The 17744-nt window shown below is 38.8% G+C and overlaps 1 long non-coding RNA gene and 1 pseudogene across 2 annotated transcripts in view; both read left to right on the top strand.

Moving 5' to 3' along the window:
• The window catches only part of LOC146986570 (cell adhesion molecule CEACAM5-like), a 363100-nt pseudogene that overhangs the window by 344599 nt on the left and 757 nt on the right, over window positions 1-17744 (top strand). The window contains exons 6-9 of the transcript XR_015036053.1: window positions 14815-15090; window positions 15896-16155; window positions 16695-16964; window positions 17080-17329. The product of XR_015036053.1 is annotated as a cell adhesion molecule CEACAM5-like (transcript). The remainder of the gene's footprint in view (window positions 1-14814; window positions 15091-15895; window positions 16156-16694; window positions 16965-17079; window positions 17330-17744) is intronic.
• On the top strand, window positions 3858-8686 carry LOC146986571 (uncharacterized). Its single transcript, XR_015036037.1, has 3 exons — window positions 3858-4086; window positions 7975-8247; window positions 8429-8686. It is a non-coding gene; the product is annotated as an uncharacterized LOC146986571 (long non-coding RNA).

Raw genomic sequence — 17744 nt, 5'->3', positions numbered from 1 at the left:
AAATAGAGTGAATTTAAGATACAGTGATTAATGCATTAAAGCAGAAGTAAGCGATCCGGTTGTTTTGGCTAACTTTTTATCAGCCAATGGAGTTAGTGTGACAGTTGAGGGTCCTGTCACTATGCCTCCAATTGATCATGCGCCCTGGCTACTTGGCCAAGGGGATGTCCCTTTGGGTGACTGGCAAGCGTGCATGACTACCTTCTACTTCACCTTGCCACATTCAAATGTGGCAAGGTGAAGAGGTGGGGATTGAACCCACACCTCCCAGGTAAGAGTCATGCGTGGGTGACTGGCAAGCACATACGTAGCTGGCATAGTGACAGGACCCTCAACTGTCACACTAACTCCATTGGCTGTTGGTTACCTGTAAAGGCCACAGCAACAATATAAAGTAATACGAACACATCCATTAGTGACTCTTCCTTAACAAGCAGGTTTTAAAAACTCAGCCATCAGACTGAGACTGTCCTAATAAATGACTCATGAACAGGACCTTTACCTCTGTGCTGCAATTCAAACTGATGACAGCCACTCACTAAACCTACACCCCTTCAGCTCTGTGGTCAACAGCTGCAACCTGCCTCACTGTAAAATGAGTTGGTGCAAGTTATGTTTTTATTGCATGAAACCAAGAAGGGTCAATAGTCCAATGCAGGTTATTTCCTCACACTGCCTTTATATCAAATCCACACTCTAGCACTGAAATCATCAGAGGGAAAGACAAGGAGTGAAAACCATATCATTGTTTTTGGAGTTTTATTTGATGATACTGCAGAGGAAATGGCAGCAGCTGTCTTATACACTATCATCATTGCAGCCATCACAGGTGAGCTCAGTGATATCTCGGTACCAATTCACCTTGAAGAAATTTCTTCACACTGTATTAGTCTAAACATGCTCATTTTTGTTTAGTGTTGAACTGATTGGATTTTGGTGCTCAAAGGTCAAAGGTCACAGGGACTACACCGAGCTCAAGAATTCCATTGCTGGGGAAGTGATGTGATGCAAATTCTTTGTGTGTCCATGTTTAGTTAATTTCAAAAGGGTTAAAATTTGAAAATAAATGTATGATTAATGTGCACACATTCTTTTTGGGGGACCCAATATAAAATGTCTGTTTTTAATCAATTTAGGAGTGACTGGAAGTATGTGAAGTAAGTGTTAGTGGTGTAACCATAAAAACTTCCACTAAAAACTTAATCTTTCTTAAAAACATTAAAATTCTGAATAAAGTAACATGTTTGGCATGATCTTATATTTGTACTTTTTCATATGGTAATGGACTATTTTTGTTCTAAATATAAACTTTAAAATGGGGAATCATGTTACTATATGAAGTCTCAAGTGGTGTAATTATCATTTAAGAGGCCTTTTCTTTTTAATATAGTAAAGAAGGCCATTGACAAGTAAAGGACCCCTGATGATCACACCTGCAAATCAAACTATGAGTTTGGTCCGCTCAATGGTTTGGTCAATAATTCAAATGAATGTTGACTGAATGTTGTCAAATATCACTAGTTTATGATGGAAACTCCAAAACACTTTTGAACTTGTACAGTAGCTTTAAAATACCAAAATAACAATTTCTTTAAAGGAGAAATATTACTCACATTAAAATTTACATCTGTAAAATATACGTATTTACAGTACATCTGCCCCTTGTATTGATGTCTGGTCATATATAAAATGATGAAGTGGTAATAATTCAGAGATAACAGGATAGCTTCCCTGTAGCACAAACACCGCAGGTCATAATTCAACAGGAGGCAAAACTGACCATATTTCATGTGTCAGATACAGAACTAGTGGCACTAATTTTAGGTGCTAAGTCGTGACAAACATGCACGTGAGCAACGACTGGACTGACTGGAGGAGGAACACAACTGTGAGGTGGTGATTGTGATTTCACCTCAAAAGAATCTCAAATGTAAAACATTTAAATAAAAGAAAATGTAACTTATTTAAAGCAGATATCATCGGCACGGCCGTTTCGGCTAATGCTGTGTTCAAGGCAGGCTTTTGAAACCGTAAGTTACAGCTTCAAGTCACAACTACGACTTGGTAGCGTTCCAGGTAACCCGTAGCTCGTGTTTTTACCATCCTGTTGTCTGTGAAAGTTCCCTATAACGGCCACTCGTAACTTCCGACCCGTGAACTCGTACCAGATCGAACTGGTATGACTTCACAGGAAGGAAAAACACAAAGTACGAGTTTCCTTGAACGCACCATGAGTTAGCAGCCCCCGCCCTTGTCAGGCATCAATTGGTCCTCGTGCTACGTCACCACATTCACGCGCATCCCTTGGCTGCACACACAGCCCTTCATGCCGTTCTCTCCCCTCATTGGATAACACTTGTATCCCACAAGGAAAATTTTCTCCTCGGGTTACAGCAGAGCAGAGTGACGGAGAGACTCGTGTTTAGGCTGAAATACTTCATATAAGTGATTGCTGACGGAAAATAGGACTATTTAGGACTTATATTAACAAAAACATTCCACTGATATCTGCTTTAACCTAACCCTCAAATCTAAGAGCTTTTCACTCTTGTCAAAATACATCTTGTGTTTTTTAAGAAAACTCACATCATCCAGTAGTCAACAGACAGTGTGCTCTACAGGCCACCAAACCAAACTTCTGAACCACAATGACTGCAACAATTACACAAATGCCACATATGTTTTGCAGTTGTGTTAGTTTATAATTTACATGGTGATTCTTCTATCAGTGATTTTAAAGCCACTGGACAACATTATGAAGTCTTCATTACAGTCGGACTTTAACTATACAGTAACTGCCCCTCCAGTTTTGTCTGGACAAGTCAAACTTGTCCTCCAACCCTGTCCTCAGTTTTTTTTTTATCATCAGCAGATTTTGTATACTGAGTTACCTGCTTCCTTTGTCTCCTCTTCTAGTTTGGAAAAGAGGTAAATAACAAATTTGAATTTGTCTCATTAAATTTCTTTCAGGAGCGACTGGTCAGCAAGTAGACGTAGAGCCAGAGGTGTATTCTTATCCCAGACAGACAGTCTACCTGGGCTGTGTCGTTAATGATACTGGCGTTCGGATCACACAGGTCAGATACACACAGACATGATGCAGTTCACTTAGGATTTGATTGTTTTCTTTATAACACCACACTCACACACTCATATCTTATGATATAAAAGTATAATGTAAATGTCTGATACATCTTTTTAAAAAATGCAGCTCGTTGATGTTGTGGTTGTTTACAACAACTTTGTCATGATCTGCGTTCATCGAGTGTTCAATGTTTTTGTCTTGTGTGATGATGTTCCCTGTGTCTTATCGTTTGTTGTGTAGTTGAGTGAGTTCCTGTTTTATTTTCAAGGTCCTGTCTTGTCTTCCTGTGTTCTCCCTCTTGTGATTACCTGATGTGTTTTACCTGGGTCGATTGCACCACCTGTGTCTCGTTTCCTTGTGTACTTAACCTCAGTGTTCAGTGCAGTGCATGGGGACTGCTGGGGCTGCCTGCCTCCCAGCTTGGCGGTTCTTTTTGTTTTAGTTGTGTCTGCTTTGTTTGCATTGTCCTTATATTTTCTATAAAACCTCTTCTTATTTTATTTAGTGTCTTTGTATGGTGGTGTTTGGGGTCATAGGTGGTCCATTGTTATGCCTCTCTGGGCCAACATAGTCTGGGGCGTGACACTGTAACAGCTTTTATCACATGTAGACTGTTTTATTACTCCAAAGTGCCACTTTTGATTATAACGATATGTACACTGCAGCTAAATGCGCATGTCTCAAAACACAAAACTTATCAACACAATAATAAATGAAGTCTGTTATTTTTCTTAGTCACACGTCCTAACCATCAGTGTCTGCCCCACCACAGGTTGCATGGCTCTATGGAAGGATCCCAATTGCTAGATTTACTAGCGGTTCCCCCACTTACCCAAACTCACCTGTTCTGGGCAGGGTCAGCTTCTTACCCAGTCCCCCAAACCTGACCAGTCCTTCCATCCAGATTAGTGATGTTAAGGACACTGATGAAGGGAACTATACCTGCTCAGTTTCTCTCTCAGTTGGCGTCAAAGAGGGCATCACTTACCTGGAAGTGCTGGGTAAGTCACATGATGGCTACATACTGTGTTTATACAGTGTTGAAAGGAGACACTAATCACCACCATCAGGAACTGACTGAGGATACTGTACAGTAGTTCAATTAATGTCCCTATGAAAACTACAGAAAGATAACTTGAAGAGTCATTTACAACTTTCTGAACGTTACAACATAATCACAGAAGATGTTTAATCTTATTGCGCACAGATGATACAGTGGAGTATAATGTAGGCTAAGTATATTATGTGACAATCAACAGTGAACGTGATGAAGCAACAGGCAAAACCTGTTGTTTGATGCTTTTAACCTTTGATAATAAATACATTTGTCAATCAGCTCCAGTGTGCGCTGGGAGTTTTTGATTTTTCCACTTCTATTCATCCTGCACCAGCTGGCACCTAGGAGAAGAGACACTTGAGTAGATACAGTATTTCTCAGTGAAATAAGTTTAGTATTGTTTTGACCAATATGTCCCAGTGGTGTTGTTTCAGGGACTTTCATTTTGAAATTATTCATGAAATAGATTTACTTAATTCATCCAAAATATATTGTTTCCTGTGGCTGTAAAAAACAAAACAAACAACAACGCATTGCACATTGCTCCTGACCACTAACAATCAGTACGTACTAGCAGCATAGTATGCGGTTTCCAGGTGATGACTCCTTTAAAGGAACCATATGTAAGAAATCAAAAGCAAAAAGTCCTAAAATCATTCTAATATGTCACAGAGATTCAGGAATAATGTTGATATAACATACTGATCTCACCGACAACAATAGTATACTGCCAAATATTTGCATTAAAAAAATTGCTTGCTGTTGTGAGCATATAGCCTTTGAGCTGCAGCAGCTAAAGCTAAAGGGTCCGGCCCGGTCAGTTCGCCTGTCTCTGGTCGTCATGTTTTATGATCCGACGGTCAGAAAGTGGAGAAGAAACGGAGCGGCTTGTGTTGTTTACTCTGCAGTAAGACAACTTAAGGCTCATCTACAGTGTGAAGAACACACATTAATCCTGTAGATGTGAGGTTACAGTGTTTCTTGCTTCTGCTGTGTTTTGAATTTGACTGCAGCAACAGTTTTGGCCACATTCTTACATACAGCTCCTTTAAAGCAGAAGTAAGCGATCCGGTCGTTTTGGCTAACTTCAGCCGATGGAGTTAGCAGTCCCAGCCCTCGTCATGGATCTATTGGTCCTCGTCCCTACATCACCACATTCACGCACATCCCTTGGCCGCACACACAGCCCTTCATGCCGTTCTCTCTCCTCATTGGATAAAGGTTGTAGGATACAAGGAAGTATACAAGAAGTTTTCTCCTCGGCTTACAGCAGAGCAGAGTGACTGACAGACCCGTGTTTCGGACCAAACACTCTATAGATAGATATCACGTGACGTCACACAGCGTTCGCAGCCGGTCACAGCGCCATCTTGGGTACCGACTTCCAAAGGCAGTCTATGGGCTGTGACCTAATACATCCATGACTGTGACATCAAATCTCACAAAAATAGTGGATAAACCTTTTTTTATTACATGGCTCTATTGAATGTCGTATTCCGATAATTTATTGATATTTCTGATATTTATTTACATCTTGATTTAGCATTTAACAGTCTGTTATTCCTGTTTAACAGATCGTTGCTAAGTAAAATACACTAGGTAGGGACGCCGCTCTGATCAGCGCAGCACAGAAAAGAGAAACTATGCAGGATATTTACTTTCTGTTTCATTTTTTACCGTCATTAAACAGCTTGGGAGACATGTACGCCAAGGGAGGCTGCCTCACTCTACTGAGTGTGAGCGGCATGTACGTTCACGTTGCTTTCGTGAATTGTAAACACACAGACGCCCCCTCGGTTTTAGCGTCCAGCAGTTTAGCGGCTAATTCAACTGCAGTGATGGATAACTGTACCGGAGAGGCTCAACATGAGCTTCATTTGAGGAATAAACGGCAGCTTTTACCTGACGGGAGACCGACGCCTGAGCTACGGTAGCTAACAGTTAGCAGCTAACAGCTAGCAGCTTTTACCTACTTTTCCTCTCTCCCTCCCTCCCCCCTTTCTTATCGCACACACACGGCCCAGGTTGTCTGTCATATCTGTTGTAAACCTTGTAATAATAGCTTGTTGAGTACAGTTAACACTATTGTTGCCTCGGTTTGAGTGTGGATTAATTGTTAACGGTTTGTTTAATGTGAGTGGTGGTCATCGCGTCCTGATGAGTTGGGTTTTAATAACAGCTGATAACATAACTGTGTAGATGGCGTGGATTGTGATGAGAAGGTGTTGCACATATTTTAAGACTTATCTGTGCAAACCATTGTGCAAAACCTGTTTGTTGTGACTTTTTGCGTGATAAGATGATTTGCCGAATTCTTCTTCCATTCCTGCAGCCTTTTGTCTCAATGTTAACGATGGCAAAATGTCCAGATATTTTATTACTTTATGAAAATAAATGTCTGTGAGTTAAAAAGAAGTGGGCTACGCATTTCTGATTTGATTTGGCTTTTCGTGTATTTGGAGGAGAGACAGAGCGAGCGAGAGAGAGAGAGAGAGAGACGAGGAGGTCCGCTGGGTGAGCTAGATTAACTTTTAACGGGAGAGAGAGCGGCGCACCGCGCTGTCAAAGCTCGTCTCAGCAGAAATGGTGTGTGCTTTCAAGGCAAGGCCATCAAAATGAGAAATATCCATATCCAAACTACATCAGGCAGCAGTCATTTCTGGTCAGAGAGGATGTGGCTGCACTGAGCTGAATAGAGGTTAACTCAGTGTTCGGTAGGCTACCCAGCATGGCGGCGGCCAGGTGGAACGCACCGTGACGTCACCTTACTGATAAGTATCAATATAAGTGATTCCCGTCGGAAGATATAACTATTTAAGACTTATTTAACACAAATATTCCGCTTACTTCTGCTTTAAGTGTTTCAACATGTTGGTTTTTTTAGAACTGACATTTATAGAACTAATGGAAAATTGTGAAATGGAAAGTTATTTTTGAAAGTAAAATTAAACCAACACTAAGGAACTTTTCAACCTTCATAAAATATTTTCATAACTTTTGTGATGATACATCGACTTACAACAAGTTGAATGACACCTCTGTCATGGCCTGAGGGGGTCTGTATCTCTTTCTCTGGCACTAAGCAGCTTTGAGGAGCATGGTAGGAACCCTGCTCTCACTTAAGTTTCACTTTCACTTTTGCGAGTCACAACAAGGAGGGAACAGGCAAAACGGCACTTTAGCAATGGATTATGTTTGTGTTTTCACTTTGAAATGATCCACTGGAAACAGAAACTTAGTTTTGATGTCTTCTGTTAATTTTAATGCAGGATATTTACAGGGCTTCACGCTAGTGTTCATGGGAAATGGAGTCTTCCTTCAGGCAAAACACTACCGCTTTGGTCCACAGGTGCCGCCAAACTCAACCAAAACTGAAAGTTCTTTAGTACTGCTTTAAATACTGTCACCAGTTTATGTATAAAATAATAGATTAATAAACAAAAATGATGAGGTCCTTTCTCACACTGATGTATAGACATATCTTTTTTCTAATCTAAAACAGCCCAGGCCCCACTCAGTGAGTCCAGTCTTTTGTCCTTTATCTGTTTCCCCACTAGCTCTACCCCCATACAAAGAGTAAACACTCCCTCCACATTATTCTGGATGTGAACTGACTCTTCTATCTTCTGACCTTGTTGTAAAATCTGTGTTATTTCATGTATCCCACTCGTACTAATATGGCTGGAGTATTGGTTGTTTAAAAACTGTAAATCTCAGAAATGAGAAATCTCACACATGAGTGTTGTTGACCATTGAATTGTCTTGATGTGGAGAAGGAATTTGAATCTCAATGATTTACATAAAAATAAATATTCTACCACTTGACCAACAGAGAGAATAGTGGACGCCTCTGTCACACCATCAACAAACCAGCCAGAAGAGGGAAACTCAGTTAACTTAACCTGTGAGGCTGCTGGCTCTGTCTTCACCAGGAAGTGGATGAAGAATGGAACAAACCTGACTGAGAGTGACAGCATGAGGTTTTACAACGAGGGCAGAGTGTTGTCTTTTCTGTCTCTGAATAAAACCGACAGTGGAGAATATTCATGTATCCTCAGCAACCCCCTTAGCAGTGTTAAAGTTCAATACAACATGGACGTTATCTGTAAGTAACTTGTTGTACACGGTATTTACTTTATTAGATGTAAGGTGGTAAAATAATGAGTACACTGTAATTTCTACCCCCACCCCTTCTCTCTCTCTCTCTCTCTCTCTCTCTCTCTCTCTCTCTCTCTCTCTCTCTCTCTCTCTCTCTCTCTCTCTCTCTCTCTCTCTCTCTCTCACAGTTGGACCAGACAATGTTCAAATCCAAGGTCCCAGTCATTTAACTTTGAATGAGATCTTAACATTAACCTGCTTTGCTGAGTCAACGCCACCTCCTACTTTCACCTGGAAACTGAATGAAAGAGCATCCTCCATCCATTCTTCTGTGCTGAAGAAACGCATCACAGATGTTTCTGACAGTGGAAAGTACATCTGTGAAGTGATGAATAGTAAAACTGGGAGAAATTCATCTGCAGTGCATGAATTGACTGTTTTACCAGGTACTAGACGATGTTGATTGTTTTGTTGATGCATATTGATGACACCATTATCAATCAATCAATCAGGCTTTATTTGTATAGCACTTTTCATGCCCATGGCAGCTCAAAGTGCTTTACATGTTAAAAACAAGCAATATAGGGGACACATATTGGGAGACATAGGGAACACATGTTAGGGAGACATACATAGATTCGCAAACACATACACATTCACACAATAATTTTAGAACATTGGATTTTATCGGGGAAACGCTATCTAATACTCACTCATTTGCAGTGGGGAAAACACTAAATAAAATGAAGTAAAATAAATAAAATTGAGAAGACGAGAAAGACACTAAGTAAAATGAAATAAGATAGATAAAATGAGAGGATAAGAGAGATACTATATCAAATGAGGTAAAATAGATAAAAAGAGAAGACCAGAAAGACACTAGGTAAAAATAAGCAGATGTAGTGGGATAAAATAGAGAAAAGAATGGGTGAATTAAAATAGAATAAAAAAGATAATAATAGTAAACAAATAAATAAGGAAATAAGATAAATTAAATTTAAATGCATGTTTCAGAATAATAGAAATAGTACGAGTCAGTTAAAGCAGAAGTAAGTGGTCCGGTCGTTTTCGCTAATGCTGCGTTCCAGGCAGGCTTTTGAAATCGTAAATTACAGCTTCAAGTCACAACTTACGACTTTGTAGCGTTCCAGGCAACCCACTCGTGTTTTTCCGACCTGTTTTACCGGTGAAAGTCACTATAACGGCCACTCGTAACTTCCGACCGGTGAACTCGTACCAGATCGAACTGGTACCACTTCACGGTCGGAAAAATACGAGTTTCCTTGAACGCACCATAACAGTCCTTGTCCCTACGTCGCCACATTCACGGCGTCCCTTGGCTGCACACACAGCCCTGCATGCCGTTCTCTCTCCTCATTGGATAAAAACTGTAGGATACGATAAATGTTTTCTCTTCGGCTCAGAGCAGAGCAGAGTGACTGACAGACCCGTGTTTCAGTCCAAACACTCTATGTAAGTGATTGCTGTCGGAAGATATAACTATTTAAGACTTATATTAACACAAATATATCACTTACTTCTGCTTTAAAAGCAAGGCTAAAAAGGTAGGTCTTCAGTTTGCTTTTAAAAATGTCCAGATTATCTGCTCTCCTCAAGTCCTCAGGCAGTCGGTTCCATAGGCGTGGGCCGTAATGATAAAATGAGGCCTCACCATATGTTTTGTTCGCAACTTTTGGAATAATTAAAAGGCCGCTGCCTGAAGACCTGAGAGTTCTAGAGGGTTCATATGTTAAAAGCAAATCAGATAGGTAACTGGGACCGAGACCATTAAGAGCTTTAAAAACCATTAAAAGGATCTTAAAATCAATCCTGAAGCAGACAGGTAGCCAGTGCAGAGACCTTAAAATCGGTGTAATATGTGCTCTCTGTCTGGTCCTCGTTAAGACTCGTGCAGCTGAGTTCTGCAGTAGCTGGAGTGGAGCGATGGTTTTCTTAGAGAGACCAGAGAGAAGAGCGTTGCAGTAGTCAATTCTACAAGTGATAAAAGCATGCATTAATGTCTCAGTGTTGGCTTGTGATAAAATTGGCCGCACTCTGGCAATATTCTTAAGATGATAAAAACCAGTCTTTGTTATGTTTTTAACATGAAGGTTAAAACTCAGTTTTGAATCTAAAATCACACCAAGGTTTTTAACGTGCTCAGATGTGTTATACCTCTGATTGTCTGAAGTGTAGCAGACTCCCTGAAGATTTGTTTTACTAACCTTTTCATGAGGTAGAGACAACATTGCTTTGAGAGACAAAACTTCACAGAACTTCCCTTTAGCAAATTTGACACATGTTTTTACAAAATGTATTTACAAAATAGTGGAAAAACCTTGTTCTTATCCCATCTTCTATTTTAGACAAAACACCTGCACCCTGTCCAGCTGGCTGCATCGCTGGAATAGTGATCGGCTGTCTTGTCCTGATTGCAGTTTGTGTTGTTTTGTTTGTTCTTTATAAAAAAAAGTACGTAGAAATTATTTTAATATGGCATCATATTGTGTTTATAGGTTGAACATACTTTTGTATTCCTGTGTCATTCAGAAAAATTGTTGCTGTATTGTAAAATTTCCATTTATTTATTTATTTTACAGATTCAGTAAAGACAGACAGAATAGTCGGAGAGAGGCTGAGTTGCCGCAAAGGTAAGGACTCAGCCCTAGCATGTCCACACCCTACCGGTTGAGCTACATCTGCATAATTTTTATTATTAATTGTCCACTAAAGTTCCTAGAGGTGATATTTTATTTTCTCAACTAAGTATTTATATTGTGCAGGATTAAAAAAAAATACAATTAAACAATGACCTTTCTTGAGTTAAGGAACTCACTTATTGTTATTATGCAAAATGATGGGACAGCAGATAGAAATTAGCCCTTGAGCTAAATCTGGCATGATTTTCAACAAATTACCTTTTTATGTTTATGATTATGCAGAGTCCCATTACAAAAAAACGAATAAATTAAATTAATTATTGTTGTTATACTATTATTGTTATAACTCACATATACATACAGTATAACTGGCCACATTTTAATAATACCTTGTTCCTAATATTTAGAAATAACAGAGATCCCCCGCCAGAGAACACTGGTAAGTGGTGATCTGAATTTACATCACTAGTCACTCAGACTTTTATTTGGATCACTACAGTCTGCAATTAAGTTCAGTTTTTATATGTATACATTTTTTAATTATCATTATCTTTTTTTGTTTTGTTTGGCATGGAAGAAGAAGAATACCAGAACATTTCACCAGTATACGAGACCATAAATTAAACTGATCTTTTCTGTAAGGTAGGTTTTAATGTCATCATTCCGATTTATTTAAAGGGCATTTCCAGTCATAATCAATGTTTACCTCAGGTATCAGGTCACCTATGATCAGTTCATTTCATACCATCCATACTCCCAACTGCAGCATGTGGATGTTTATACCTATTTTTTGTTCAAAAATCTATCATTTTTTCAATGTTCATTAAAGGGGCTCCGGACTAATTTTAAAATTGTTCTGTGGTCCCAAGTAACGTACTTTTGACCATCATTTAAATTTTAAAATTCGCTTTACAATTAAATTAAATCAAAATTCGGACTTACCACGGCTTCTGTGTTGTTCCTTTCCGGGTCAGAGAACACAACAGCAGAGGGACTCTGAGGCGTTTGTTCTCTGACTCGGAAAGGAATGATGTGCAAGCCGCGGTAAGATTGGGACCACAGAACAATTTTTAAATTAGTCTGGAGCCCATTAATGAACACTGAAGAAACAATAGATTCTTGAACAAAAACAAATATAAATGTCCACACGCTGCAGTTGGGAGTATGGATGGTATGAAATGAACTGATCACAGGTGACCTGATATCTGAGGTAGACATTGATTACGACTGGAAATGCCATTTAATGAAAAAGTTAGAAACTGTTATTGTTTAAATCTGAAACTATAAAACCAAAATTACTGAAGATGTAGTTAAAATCAAAACATTAACACTTTAATGACCTGTCAATCTTTTTGTCCTACAGATGATCGGGGGGGGAAATCGCTTCAATCACCAATTCTTCTCCTGCAACATTGATGAATCAGAACTTGGAGAAAGTGGATCACCATAACAGAATCACAAATTTATCAACTCTGGTGTGATATTATTGTGTTATTAAGTTTTTATCATGCATAATGTGTAGGTAAATATTTAATATTTGGACATTTAAACAGATAAACAATAGCACTTTTCTGTCGTGTTTCCTTTCTGATAGACTAGTAGGCTGGTGTTACTGACAGGTTTTTGTTTTATTTTCAGAAACTGACGCTTAGACAGATCTTGTTTTGTTTTATTAATTTAAATTTATTTAGAACAGCCACCTTGTCCTAGCCTCTCCCATATTTTGACAATAATGTTTTTGAACTTTGTGTTTAATATAAAATAAACTATCTGTTTATTTTTCATATGACTCCTTCAGTTCTCCAAATAAAGGTGCTCCAGAATAGGATCACCAACCCAACCTGTAAATAGAGCACCAAATTAGGAGGGTGTGAGTGGGGCAAGTCTTGTGAGTGAAGCAGTGCAGCTCAAGTTGGCTGCCTCGCTCACAGGCGTGAAACTACTTGAAATGGAACAGGTTATGTGCTCCTGTGGCTTTTAGGTATTGACTTGATTTTATCTTTAGTTGAGGTCACCCCCGTCTCCAGAAAAATATAGAAATTTATAATAAATAAATAACAACAATAAAAAATAATACTGAAATGTGGTTGCCATTCCAACTGATTACCATCTGAGACAGTTCTGTTATTGTTGTAGTTTTATTTTCTCATGGATTGGTGGTCTGTTTTTATCACTGGTAGGACTTTTCTTTAAGAACAGTTTAGCTTAAACATTTTAAGCTTGAAATTCTTGTGAAGTGAAGTGAAATTACATTCACCAACTCACAGTTTTATTCTTTTTACAGTCAGTCCAGTTGTAGTTGACATGTCAGGACTTACGTAGCACCTAAAATTAGTGTTACTGTATCTGACACATGTGAAATATGGTCAGTTTTGTCTCCTGTTGAATAATGACTAGGTTTGTGCAGATTCTCATTATGCTACAGGGAAGTTCACCTTTTATATATAATTTATCACCACTACATCATTTTGATATGACCATACACCAATATAATCAGCATAAATTCCTGAGCTTTGGCCAAAATATGTTCCGTAGAGTCACTGATTTTGTGGGTTTGAGACATTTTTCAAGTTGAAGTCTCGATTTCCAGATTATTAGCTGTGTATTTCCAGAAAATAGCAACAGATAGTAGTTCTCAAAATTTAAAACTCTTAAATTTGAGGGTCTTACCTGTAAAGGCCACAGTGACAATGTGAAGTAAAATGAGCACATCCATTGGTGACTCAGGAAGGGTCAATAAAGTATGATGCAGATTACTTCCTCATACTGCCTTTATATTTGGAAATCCACACTCTTGCACTGAAATCATCAAAGGGAAAGACAAGGATCAAGGATACCATTGTTTTTGGTGTTTTACTTGATGATACTGCAGAGGATTTTTTTCTTTTAAATCTTGTCTTTCAATTTTAACCTCTGATATTTACCCCATATTATTAAAGATTATTAAAGAGATTAAACAAATACTTAACATTTATACTTCAAGCCTTTCCTTACTGTTTAAACATTTGTTCTGCTCATAGTGTTTATTGCGAATGATCAACAAAGTTGGACAACAGTGCATTTAGTAAATTACCCATGACTTCCTCATGCTGTGTTTGCTGTCACTGAAGGGATCAAGAGTGAAAAACAAGCTGATACACATCATCATCCTGAGAGACGTACTGCATGATATGAGCTCTCACCATCTGACCAGAGAGAGTTCTCTCACTGCTGAGGACAAGATATCTCAGTACCAATTCACCTTGAAGGAGTTTCTTCATATTAGAATAGTAGACATAGTTTTTGCTTGATGATGATCACATGTGTCAATAATTCTGCAACTTTTTTGTCTTCTGAGCAAAGAGGTGGGGAGCAGTGTGCAATTGCACAGTAAAACACCTTAGAGGGAACAGTGCATGAGAGTATACAATGCATTCTTGTTTCTGTGTTCTAATTAGTTTTTGTTTGTTTGCTTGTTTTTTGTTTGTTTTTTTACATATGGACTCTCATCAGTGATTCTATAGCCACTAGACAATATTGTGAAGTCTTCATTACAGTCTGTCTTAAACTACATTTGTCTCCTCCGGTTTAGTCTGGAGTCTGGACTTCAAACCTGTCCTCTGACACTTCCACACTGTCCTCATTCATTTATCATGAATTTATCATTCATTTCCCAGTCTTTAAAGGAACCAAAACTGTGAAAACCATGGAAAATAAACATCTTTTATACACTTTCTAAATATTACAGTATATAGCATAATTGCTGAAGGTTCTTGGTCTTATTGCATACAAACACAACATTTCAATCATTTCAGTATTGTTTTGACAATGTGCTCCAGTGTTAGAGATCTTAACATTAGCCATAACTGCTCATCATTATTGTCTGTGCCTTTATTTTATGATGGCAACTACACTAAAATTGTGTATTTTCACAGTGCCAGTCTCCAATACAACACTAACTGCCAGCAGCACAGACCTGGTGGAGTTCAGCTCTGTCCGTCTGTCCTGCTCCTCCTCTGGATCCTTCCCCTCCTTCCTCTGGCTGAACAGCAGCTCTGAGGTCACAGCCAGTGACAGAGTTCACATCACTGATGGAGGCTCCACTCTCACTATAGTCAGTGTGACCCGCTATGACCAGGGACCATACAGGTGTCATGTGTTCAATACGATCAGTAATGACACCAGTGATCCAGTGCTTCTCTCCATCAGCTGTGAGTCACTAACCTGCATGTTCAGACCTTTTTTTCTCCTTCATGTAACATCAACACATTATTGTCATTTAGAAAATTATGTTAAAGCAGATATCAGTGGAATGTTTTTGTTAATATAAGTCCTAAATAGTCCTATTTTCCGTCAGCAATCACTTACATGAAGTATTTCAGCCTAAACACGAGTCTCTCCGTCACTCTGCTCTGCTGTAACCCGAGGAGAAAATTTTCCTTGTGGGATACAAGTGTTATCCAATGAGGGGAGAGAACGGCATGAAGGGCTGTGTGTGCAGCCAAGGGATGCGCGTGAATGTGGTGACGTAGCACGAGGACCAATTGATGCCTGACAAGGGCGGGGGCTGCTAACTCATGGTGCGTTCAAGGAAACTCGTACTTTGTGTTTTTCCTTCCAGTGAAGTCATACCAGTTTGATCTGGTACGAGTTCACGGGTCGGAAGTTACGAGTGGCCGTTATAGGGAACTTTCACAGACAACAGGACGGTAAAAACACGAGCTACGGGTTACCTGGAACGCTACCAAGTCGTAGTTGTGACTTGAAGCTGTAACTTACGGTTTCAAAAGCCTGCCTTGAACACAGCATTAGCCGAAACGGCCGTGCCGCTGTTATCTGCTTTAATTTGCTTTGCTTTGCACAAACATTTGTTTTTCTTTGCTGCTAAATTTTGCATATTAATCATTTATACATTCTCACTTTGAGTCAGTGTGAATGCTATGTGTCTTTTCATGCTGCTAACATTACATCCTAGTGACTTTTTTTAAATTTATTTATTTTTTTACCTACATTCAGTTGGCCCAGAAAATACCCGTTTAACAAAATCTCCATCACAAGTTCACTATGAGGAAGGGTCAGTCTGATGTGCTCAGCTGACTCCAGACCCACTGCCCAGTTCACCTGGTTCTTGAATAAAGAGCCTGTGGCTGATCCTGGATCAGATCTCAGACTTATGAACATTACGGAGAGTCAGAGTGGGAACTACAGCTGTCAGGCCTTTAACAACAAAACTATGAGAAATTAAACATCTCACCCTTCTGTCATCTCCATCTTTAGTAAGTTTGACTTCAAGTTTATACAAACTTTTTTTTCTAGTCTGCACAGAGACATTTGTATTGTCTATTATATTAAACTGAAGCCTAATTCAAAATAATTTGCAATGACTGATGATGTGTCAATCAGTCAGTCAGTGAGAATATGAGGGCAACATATAATTATTAGCAATTAATTTGCATAATTTCAGCAAATTAACTCAAATATTAGATAAGACTCTGAGCCAGAAAAAGACACACATTACTTCCCTGCACTACAAAATATTCCCTGTTATAAGTAGTAGTTAAACCACACTGCACCAGCCTCCAGTGTAACACTAACTCTATATTCTGACCTTAAAGTAAAATCAATGATACATTATGTACAACTGAAAATGTTAGAATGACACAGCTGACATACTTGAAACACTATAAATGATTTGGAGCAGGAAGTTAACGCTAACAAGGATGAACCTCAACTTCCTTTTTTATCAGCTCTCAGTAACTAGTTTGTTCCTGTTTTCATATTTCATTCAATAAATTCTTTATCTTTTGTCAAACAGAGAAAATAGTGGACGCCTCTGTCACACCATCAACAAACCAGCCAGAAGAGGGAAACACTGTCAACTTAACCTGCGAGGCTGCTGGCTCTGTCTTCACCAGGAAGTGGATGAAGAATGGAACAAACCTGACTGAGAGTGACAACATGATGTTTTACAACGAGAGAGTGTTGTCTTTTCTGTCTCTAAAGAAAACAGACAGTGGAGAATATTCATGTATGCTCAGCAACCCCCTTAGCAGTGATGAAGCTAAATACAACATGGACGTTAACTGTAAGTAACTTGTTAAACACTGTACTTTTATGGTGGTAAACTAATGAGTGCAGTGTAATATCTAACCTCTCACTCTCCCTTTTTCTACTTTTCCATTTCTGTCTTTTTCTCTCAGTTGGACCCGAAAATGTTCAAATCCAAGGTCCAAAAAAATTAAAATTCAATAATATTAAACTGCTTTGCTGAGTCGACACCATCTCCTAGTTTCACCTGGAAACTGAATGAAAGAGCATCCTCCATCCATTCTTCTGTGCTGAAGAAACGCATCACAGGTGTTTCTGACAGTGGAAAGTACATCTGTGAAGTGATGAATAGTCTAACTGGGAGAACATCATCTACAGTGCATGAATTGACTGTTTTACCAGGTACTAGTCAGTGTTATTGTTCATATTGTTGATAGTCTTGGATATTGCATTTAAATAACATCATAATTCTGATTGACTGAATAATCACAGACTTCCTGAAGATTTAAACCTTTTCTACATGAGGTAGATTTATTCTCAGCTTTTAGAGACATAAAACATCCACTGTTTTATTTTGACAAACCACTTTAGGTTGTCCGGCTGGCTGCATCGCTGGAATAGTAATCAGTTGTGTTGCCCTGATTGCTGTTTGTGTTGCTCTCTTTTTTCTGTATAAAAAAAAGTAAGTCGGAAATCTTATTTTTTATATGGGTAAACATAATTGGCATAAATATATTCGGTATTCTGTCATTTAAAAATTTCAAAACCAGTTGCAGTATTTTTGTTAGTAGTGGTTCATTAAACTCTATCAGTGCCA

The sequence above is a fragment of the Trachurus japonicus genome, chromosome 6 (assembly GCF_045865225.1).
Source record: "Trachurus japonicus isolate A0001 chromosome 6, Traja_1.0".
NCBI lineage: Eukaryota > Metazoa > Chordata > Actinopteri > Carangiformes > Carangidae > Trachurus > Trachurus japonicus.
The sequence above is the reverse complement of the archived record's forward strand: the minus strand, read 5'-3'. Positions and strand labels throughout refer to the sequence as shown.